Source organism: Triplophysa rosa, linkage group LG14 (assembly GCF_024868665.1).
Source record: "Triplophysa rosa linkage group LG14, Trosa_1v2, whole genome shotgun sequence".
In the NCBI taxonomy this organism is placed as follows: Eukaryota; Metazoa; Chordata; class Actinopteri; order Cypriniformes; family Nemacheilidae; genus Triplophysa; species Triplophysa rosa.
In genome coordinates this window covers 1,761,013-1,770,169 of record NC_079903.1, presented here as the reverse complement: position 1 = coordinate 1,770,169, position 9,157 = coordinate 1,761,013, and the positions used below count along the sequence as shown (strand labels likewise).

General features: G+C 39.2%; 1 long non-coding RNA gene across 1 annotated transcript; it reads right to left on the bottom strand.

Moving 5' to 3' along the window:
• Window positions 1-613: 613 nt before the first annotated feature.
• LOC130565157 (uncharacterized) lies at window positions 614-6,892 on the bottom strand. The gene is made up of 6 exons (XR_008964344.1): window positions 6,728-6,892; window positions 6,021-6,051; window positions 5,842-5,927; window positions 4,438-4,552; window positions 4,155-4,335; window positions 614-737 (listed from the first exon to the last, which is right to left on the bottom strand). It is a non-coding gene; the product is annotated as an uncharacterized LOC130565157 (long non-coding RNA).
• Window positions 6,893-9,157: the final 2,265 nt, after the last annotated feature.

Below are 9,157 nucleotides of genomic sequence, written 5' to 3'. Positions count from 1 at the left end.
ATGCACCACGCAAGGGCGGTTTGTCACTCCGTCGGCCAAAGCGCACGCGCAGCGGAGTGCACCGCTGTCGATCTTGCGCGGACGCCGCGGTCAAAGTTCAAAATAGTTCAACTTTTGCCGCTGCGCTCTGTGACGTTAACCCACGCGGCCAATCGAAACGGGGCAGGACCAAACAAGCGTGGAAAATAAAATGGAGGTCCTTCGCAAGCATGAATTTTCCAAACAGTTCCCTGGACCGAAGGGTTTCATGCACCCACATCCTCTTCTTCCTTGCTGCACTAGCAGGGCTAGTGCTATCGCTTTTTCTTTTTAGCACATGACAGATACATATTATGCTGCTTACCGAAAGGTAAAACAACAATCAAATAACTTCAGCTGTTTTGAAAACTCTGCCTACTTTGCTCTGGCCAGCACAGCACAAACCGAAGGGCTGTGCTGAACCCAGCAGCCAACGCAGCGCATTACGCGTCCTGTGTGCAAGCTGCTTAAACCGACTTTGGACACCCTACAGTAAGGTCTGAATCACTGAAGGCCATTCCCAGTATACTAAATGAAAGAATTTAAAAATGCACTTAAATTGTAGAAATTTATTTTTTTAATTAAATATTTCAACTTATACAATAGACAACTGCCAGAATCTAAGTGACTTTCAACAAGTGGAAAGAAACAAACTCTGGCATATAAAGTGCATGACAAGCAACATACCCGTCTTTTCCTTGATGGCATAATGAGTGCATCTGGAAGAGAAGAAAAACAACATAAAATATAAATATTCATAGCTTTATTGAACATGGGATTAAAAATAAAGACAGTTTTCTCTTAGCTGGAAACTCAAACACAAAAAGTGGGGAAATGACACATCTGGCCATTTCGTTGGGTTGTTTGTTTAGTCGCAGATACTGTACAGACAATCTGATCCAATACGTTTACATTTACGCAAAAGCACATTCACTTTTGATCTGATTGTGATAACAGCTATTTTAAGTCAGTGGAACGCTACAATACTGGGCTGCATTTCCTTTTTTGCAATTCGATTAATCGAAATCGAATCGCAATGTGAGACTAAGAGGCTGCAATGTGGATGCGGTGTGAAAAATATGAAACACGTCTGGTCCAAGCCTGCTTTGAGTGGCATTCTTGCTAACCAACTGAGTGAGCGCACCTCCGTTATGCCCAATCAGCACTGACCCAGCCAACTGCGTAAACAAGTCATTAAAAAAACAAACAGAAAGCGGGAGAGAGAGAGGGATTATGGCGTCTGCAGAGTCAGATCGATCATTAGGCAAGTAAATACTAAAGAAAAACAGCACTAATATGTAATATGAGATTACTTCGACTTCAAAATGACAGACGCCAATCAAAAAAGTCACTTGCAATAGCTGTGTCACAACACATAAATAAGCTAATCGGTTCTGCTTTCAGTACTTGAGAATAAAATATACATTCTTAGATGTTATTATTGGTATATAAACGTTATCGTTCACATTTTATCTCCACAACAGATTCTAATTTGCCATAAGTTTAAGAAATTTGTCTGATGCATGTTCGCTATTTCTGATTCAGAAGACCGCTCGCGGGTCTCTGCCCCGTGCGGCGCGTCACCCTGAAGAGACGTTTACACTTGATGCGCACACACAGCCCGTTTCGTAATGCTTGTTTATACTTGAGTCCGACTCCACACCTTAAGTCTCCAATATGGACGAGGCTTGACGCACGCGCTTACCCTATGTCAACTCAAGCCTGGCTCCACATTTCAAACATGTGTAAATTCTATCTAACTGCTTTTGCTAATTTCACTTGGATGAAATGAAACATTCAGCACATTTTCTACTTGTTTTTAAAATCCCAAATACTTAAAAATTAATAAATCGGCCTATGTAACATTTTAATAATTCACTAACACAACAGAACATTTTATGGATTTAAGGGTTATAATAGGAGTTTTATTTGTTTTAATGGAAACTATAATAGTGCACACTGGTATTTGGATTCTATAGAGAACGGGAACGTGACATCAGCAGCGCAATGCATCCTGTGACTTGAAATCGCAATTAGATATTTTCCCCAAATCCCACAGCTCTCCACAGTACTGTGATGTCATACACTGGTCAGTCTGCGCAGTGCAAAGTTCAACAGACCAACAAGGTTTTCTTACAATATAACACTGTGTATCTGCAGTGCTGGATTACTACATCTAATGAATTTGCTGCTGAACGGATTTCCAGAAATGCAAATAGGATTTCAATTTTTTTGCTGTTAAATTATTTTGCTGTTCACACTTACTAAATATGTTATGTTAAAATATGTCAAGATGTTACAATTGACCCTTCGCAAGCAGTTTGATTGACAGGCGATCTGACCAATCATAACGCCGATATTATGTACACCCGTGACTGACCGCCATTTTGTCCGACAAACAAACCAGTCCCGCAGCTGCTGGCGTAGTAGAGCTTTGGTGAATAATGTGAAAAAATAGCTTTTTAATTATTGTTATAGTAAACAGAGAGACATGCCAAGCTTTAATGGACGTTCACACTATACCGATAAACGATAACTAAGTTAGTACTTTTAAAAATCATTCTAAATGAAGGAGAATAGCGGAGTTCACATCACAACTACACCAATACAGATACCAGACACGATATTGTTGTAATCACTAATGTACAAATTGCAGACAGAAGCATTCGGGAAGTGGTGTTTTAAAGGGGTCATATGGCGGAAGTACGTGTTTTTCTGTGTTTTTGGTGTGTTATAAGTTGCCCATGCATGTATTAGACACGTAAAATTGCACAAATGAAAGTGTGGGAACAAAAGATGCATTCTATCTAAAAGCGAATGCTCAACCAGACTTGCCTGAAACGCCTCGTGTAACCACACCCCGGCGAATCTACGTAACTTCGTCACATGATTTGATTAAGACCGCCCAAATCTACACGTAGTTAAGGTGGGCGTAATTGTAAATCTCATTGTATCGTCTGTCAGTACAATTGCTTTGGAACCTGATGTTCCGAATATGGTAAGAGACGTTACATTTCCGTGAAATGCTTGCAGTATTCGACCAATCACTACGCACTGGTTAACTGGCCAATCATAGCACACCTCACTTTTCAGAGCGATGAGCTTTGTAAAAAATCAGCGCATTTCAGAGAGGCGGGGCAAAGAGGAGATACAAACATGCACGGTATGTGGAAATACAACGTTTTTTAAACTTTAAATGGTGTATACACATTGCGTTACATCTAAAACAAACCATAATATTAGTATTAGCCGTGCAATATGACTCCTTTAAGGCTGAATATAACGCTCATTGATATATTACTTTCATGTTACTTGTATGAACAAGCTGGCAAGATATGCTTTGCGTCCTTGTGATGTGATGAGCCCACCTTCAGCCTTCAGAGAGCAGCATTTGCAGAGACATTTTAAAGGAAAGACATTTTCAGCAATGAAGTCGTAAAGCAACAGTTGTACTGTGTTTGTTGTATTTAACACAAATAAAGATTAAGACACGGAAGGACTGTTATTCTTTTCTGTACTCAACTAAGATTCTAAACAAAGTTTGCTTTGGTTTTCACAAAGGATCACGGCCGACCAAAACTCAGCCAGAATTTACTCTCTCTCTAAAACTGTCATCATTACAAAATTGGGAGTAAATATAAACACTTAATACACCACATTTAGATTAGCTATACATCCATTTGTGTGACAGTAACGTTAGTAGCCTTCTGCATCGTGTGAGTTTAGAATTAACGTAACGTTATCGTCTGCTGGTGTGGACACAAATATAGGTATAATTATTGTTAGTTATCTCAAATTCTGAATGTATCCCTCAAATGCATATTGCAGACCTTTCTGTCTGAAATCAGCGTGTCATTTTTCCAGAAATTCTTCACCATTTCCCCAGAGAGTGCACACATTTATACTGGGAAGGCATGCTGATACCGAAAGCTGGAAGGACATAGCAACAGTAACGATGGGGGGACGGCGTTTTGCGAAGGGTCAATTGTTTCACTTGTTTCAGAAGCAAGAATTAACGTTAAGGTGCAGCTTATGGAATGACTTAAGCATTAAGAAGCAGCATTAAGAAGGTTTCGGGAAACGCAGCCCTGTACATGTAATTAATATCTCTGCATAAACGAATCTTATTTACTCACCTCCCTTAATGAGAGTGTCTCAGACAGAGGAGAAAGTGAAGGTGATGAAGGCTGCTCAGGGTCAGGAGAATGGCAGTAAGGACAGTGGAGAAGGACATGAGGGTGATGAGGCCTTCACAGAGCTAAACACATCACAGGGTGCTGATAAGAGTCTATCAGATGTGGATCCCACAGAGCATAACTGTAAATGTAATGAATACAAATATAAAGTCCAAAAGCAAAGGCTCCAATAAAACTGTTCATTGACAAGTTAATGTGATGATCATGTTCACATATTACTCACCATGCACACTTCCTGTGATTGCTGTATGGAGTCTTTTTGAGTCCAGTTCAGTTGCTCTGTTAAAGCAATCTTGGTGATGTTGACTTAGTTTTGCCAATCTTGATGTATTCTGATTCTGAAAAATAATTTTAAACCTTTTAGTTACTCTAAACAAACATCTATACAAAACTTGCAAATAGCTCAAACTCTACTTAACAACAGTGACTGAACACCATCTAGTAGAGTTTCATGATAAACTGTAATGTTGGCGTGACAAAGTCTGGCAAAAACTAATTTAAACTGGTTAACAAGATCAACTTTGACAGTTGAACAGGCCCTACAATCAGACAGGTCAAACAGAAAGACGGTCAGATATGAAAACAGACAGACATAAATACAAAGGGTGTTTTGACAGTGATAGAGTGATGGATAAAGTGTGATGGATTAGAAACTTCATAGGGCATGCAGCCAGAACTAAAGTAGCGGTCCTTAATCCTGGTCTTCGCGACCCCCGCTCTACATATTTTGCATCTCTCTCTTGTTTAAGGGTGCCTTCACACCTGCCTCATTTAGTTCGGTTGAATCGCACAAGAGTTCATTATTCCTTTTGGTGAGGTTCGTTTGGGCAGGTGTGAATGCAGCAATAGCAATCGGGTATGCACCAAAAGTGAACCAAACAAACGTACAGAGACCTGCTTGAAGAGGTGGTCTCGGTACGCTTTAAAAACGAACCCTGGAGAAATTTTTCCTGAACACTCTTTTGTGCTGTGCTGTACAGTATCAAAGATAATGTTGATTTTCAGTTAGTCTCAGCCTCAGACGTCACACCCATGGACCGTTGGCAGAACGTCTGATGCATAAGGCACACTTTCTTGGAAACACTTCAGCGACTTCGAAGTCGTCATCTGATTTAATTAATTTCACAGGATAATTTCACAGGATTTCTGGGAGACGTGCGTGTCGCGTTCTTTAACGGTCAACAACACGAAGCCGTCTGATCTAAGAAGTAAGCTGTCGTCTTTACATCGGATGCTAAATTCTTAAAAGTATGCGAGGTTCTCGGCATAAACCCATAATCGTACATCGGTCTGTTACTGCAGGGACATTTCCACACCTCTAAACATGACAAGGCACAAAACGAAACGTGATTGGTTGCTTTACCTGCGAGTCTAATGCCCTTTTGTGCGGGCCATGGCCAACGAAAGCGGCCAAAGTTTCCTTCAGTATTGGAGGTCTGGCTACTTGAGACTTATTTTTAAGTACCTTGGCCCACCAAGACCTATCTGAGTCTGCATAGGCGATATAGGGTTGCTGTTGCATACATTTATACACAATACTATGCAAAATGCAAAAAAAAAACATAATTTTACTGTGCAACTTATAAACCTTACATTAAATTCTCCATTTTGTTATGAGATTTCTTACCTTTGTATTTGCTGATTAATTGCTCTTGAAGCCCGTGCTTGTCATTCTTGGTATAGAATTGTCACAGCTACACATTTATGCAATACCTGTAAGTAAATAATTTAATAAAATTTAGTTTATTATTATGATTATTATTATGTAACTTGAATTATTCATGCCAAAATCCAGACATTACTTACCCTTGTTGCTCCAAACCTGTTTTGTGCTTTTCTGTGGATGTAAATACAGAGATCCATTTAATAGGAGCACTTGTGACCAGTCCACTAGTCATATAGATTACAAAATGTCAATGAAAATTGATTGTTGTTTGTTTGATAGATTAATGTATTGTATGTAGGGCTGGACATGGGGGGAGAGGATACAGGGGATATAAATTCAGTGATATAAATGTGCTATGCAATGTTCATACATAAATCTAGTGGGATTTTCTATGTTTCTTACAAGTTTAAATGTCCACAAATGAAGCACCCCCTTTAAATCTCAGCCATTTCCTTTACTTATTGCATAATAATAAAAATATATCAGTATTGACATTTTAATTACTATTTTACAGAATTTTACCACACTTTGTTAGTTTTGATACAAAATCACTGCAATGATACCTTTAATAGTACTTCATTAATCCTTACACGTGACCCGTTGTAATCACTAACTGTGCTTTTTTGATTCATTTGTAAATTCTTAAGAACTGTATAAGAAGTATGACGAATTTTATTTATTGACTAATAGCTACATAACGTTACTATGAAAATTTCTGCAACAACACGCAGGTGACATAAAACAGACAACAAATTAAACCCTAAACACAATACTCTTATAAACAATGCTAGCTTTCATATTTTACAATTTTGTTTTTATAACGTTACATGTTTAGGTCAGAACTCACCTTTCCTCGTGTGCGTTTCGCGGGAGATCGTTGCTAACTGAGTTAACGTCATTGTCACGTGTCTCCAATTCCCGGGAAGCACATCCAGAAGTTGTCATTTATTTGGATTTCACGTTAAAACTGTGACTCCATTTGTACTAGTGCTGGAGAATTGAAACGGCAATATACAAAGGTGTCTTAAAATATAAAGCCGAGCCAACATAGAGCGAATACGTCACGAGCTCCGTTTGCGTCTGTTCGATCTTCCGTGGTGTCCGCCTATGACACTTAAGTATCGCGAGACCGTGTCAAGCGCATACTGATCTCGCGCTCCTGTGATGTCATAATCCGTATGGTCTGCGCAGCGCCATTTGTGTTTAAGTTACGTTATGGTTACACAGAGATCTCTTTCATAATGGCAAGGTTTTCTTAATAAACGGAAAGCCAGGAGGGTCAAAAACGCGCGAATTTTAACACGTCAACAACGCGTAAAGTACGTGTTGTTTGCGCGTAGAGTACGTGTTGTTTGCGCGTAGAGTACGTGTACTTTACGCGTGAAAAATCGACGCGTATTCTACGCGCAAACAACACGTACTCTACGCGCAAACAACACGTACTCTACGCGTGACGTCAGACGTCAGTTTCGCGTGTTTTTGAGCCATCCGGCCAATTGACCAGTTTGAACGTGTAACCGTGATGACTTTCTATTGGCTGCTGAGCGGTAGGGTTAAACCATTACTGTAGGCCTAGGGGTTTGCCTTCCATTTCTAGACTCTTTGCCATCACAATGCATGTAACATGCGAAGGATCCACTTATCGGCCAGTGAAAGTCCTCACCACAACAAGCTATTAGATATAGACTTTAATAATCTTATTTGCTGTCTAACTCTCTCACAATTGAGATTGATTGTTTTAGCAGAGACAGTAAGTATTCTAAATTTTTAGAACAAGTTCCAGCTTGAGTGGTTCAGGGGTAAAGTCAACGTACGACTCATCAGCCCGATTGCGGTTCGAATCTGCCTTTCGCCAAAGGTGTTATCTTCTTTTCCCTTCCCTCATCAGAATGAAAAGGCATATTTTTGTAGAGCAAATTAAGGACATGTTCCGAAAGTCGAAATAAAGTGCCTCACGGCTAATAAACAATAAAGCTTTTATCTGATAAAGTTACTGGTAGGTGTAGCAGGGAGCTAGGCTTTAACTGTCCCAAAGGCAGCATTCGTTTGTAACAAAGAAGTTGCTAACGTTACAGGTGGAAGCTAAATACTGTGGGAAGGATTTAAGCGCACTGCACGCTTGCTTTGAGTTCAATGATCTTGTTTGTTTTCTATTTGCTCTTTCTTGAGATTGATTGTTTTATCCATAGCTTGGCGATCTTATACAAGCTTAGCCAGAGGCTTTTCTCTAGCTCATCTTTTACAAGACTTGCAAGAATACCATGACAGTTGTGCTCAGTAAACGTGATTTAATTTATAATACCTATATATGTGTGTACATAGTATGTAGATACGTATGTGTCTGTATTTCATTGCTTTGTTTTTTCCTCTTTTTGTGTTGTACAGCTGCTATGATACAACGCAATTTGTAAAAAGCGCAAATAAACATAAATTTGTCTTGACTTGACTGTTTTCCTGCTTCTCTGTAGACTATAAAATAAAATACGACTAAAATAACGAAGTCTACTCAAATGGAGTACAAGTACCTGCAACATTGACAAACTAAATAAGTAAATTGCTCTTGACCTTCACTAGCTCCGGTGGCGTATAGTTAGAGACGTCACATCGCTACGCAGCTTTTGTAGCAGATCGACAGGGTTCGTATCCCCTTTTGCCGAACGTGTTCTCCTTTTCCCATCACTCATCAGGTTGGAAAGGCATTTGTTTCAGCACAAGGACATGTTCAAAAGGTGTAAAACGCTTCTTGTGTTTTTATGCAAGAGAGGAGAGATCGATCTGCATTTTTATAAAGTAAACAGCTGATTTTACATTATTACACGGGTTTATGTTTTAGAGGGAAATCCCTAACAACATATAAAATGTATAACTTTATGATATTTTACAGTTTTATTTAAGAAGTTGCGACGCTTTGATCACTTTGATTTCCCCTGAACAGCGGGAAGAATGCAGTCATCTTCGTCCATATAGGACATCATTAGACAAAATAATCTAAATGATTGTATTTGCATATACTCACAATACCAGCAAAAGTTAGTGCTTTTGTAAAACAAGAAAAATGATGCCCGTTCTGCCGTCTCCATGACCTACCTGATCTCATTTATCAAAGGTACAATTTCCTGTTAGGCCTTGCCTACTATTTAGGCAATCCAATGTGTATACTCGGCACATATTTCTGTAGAACACTTGAAATGTCTACTTTCAAATAAAACAATTCAGATCCAAATTTGTATGTAAATATTTAAGATGGCTATATGAGCAAAAAAGTTCAGAATTTACC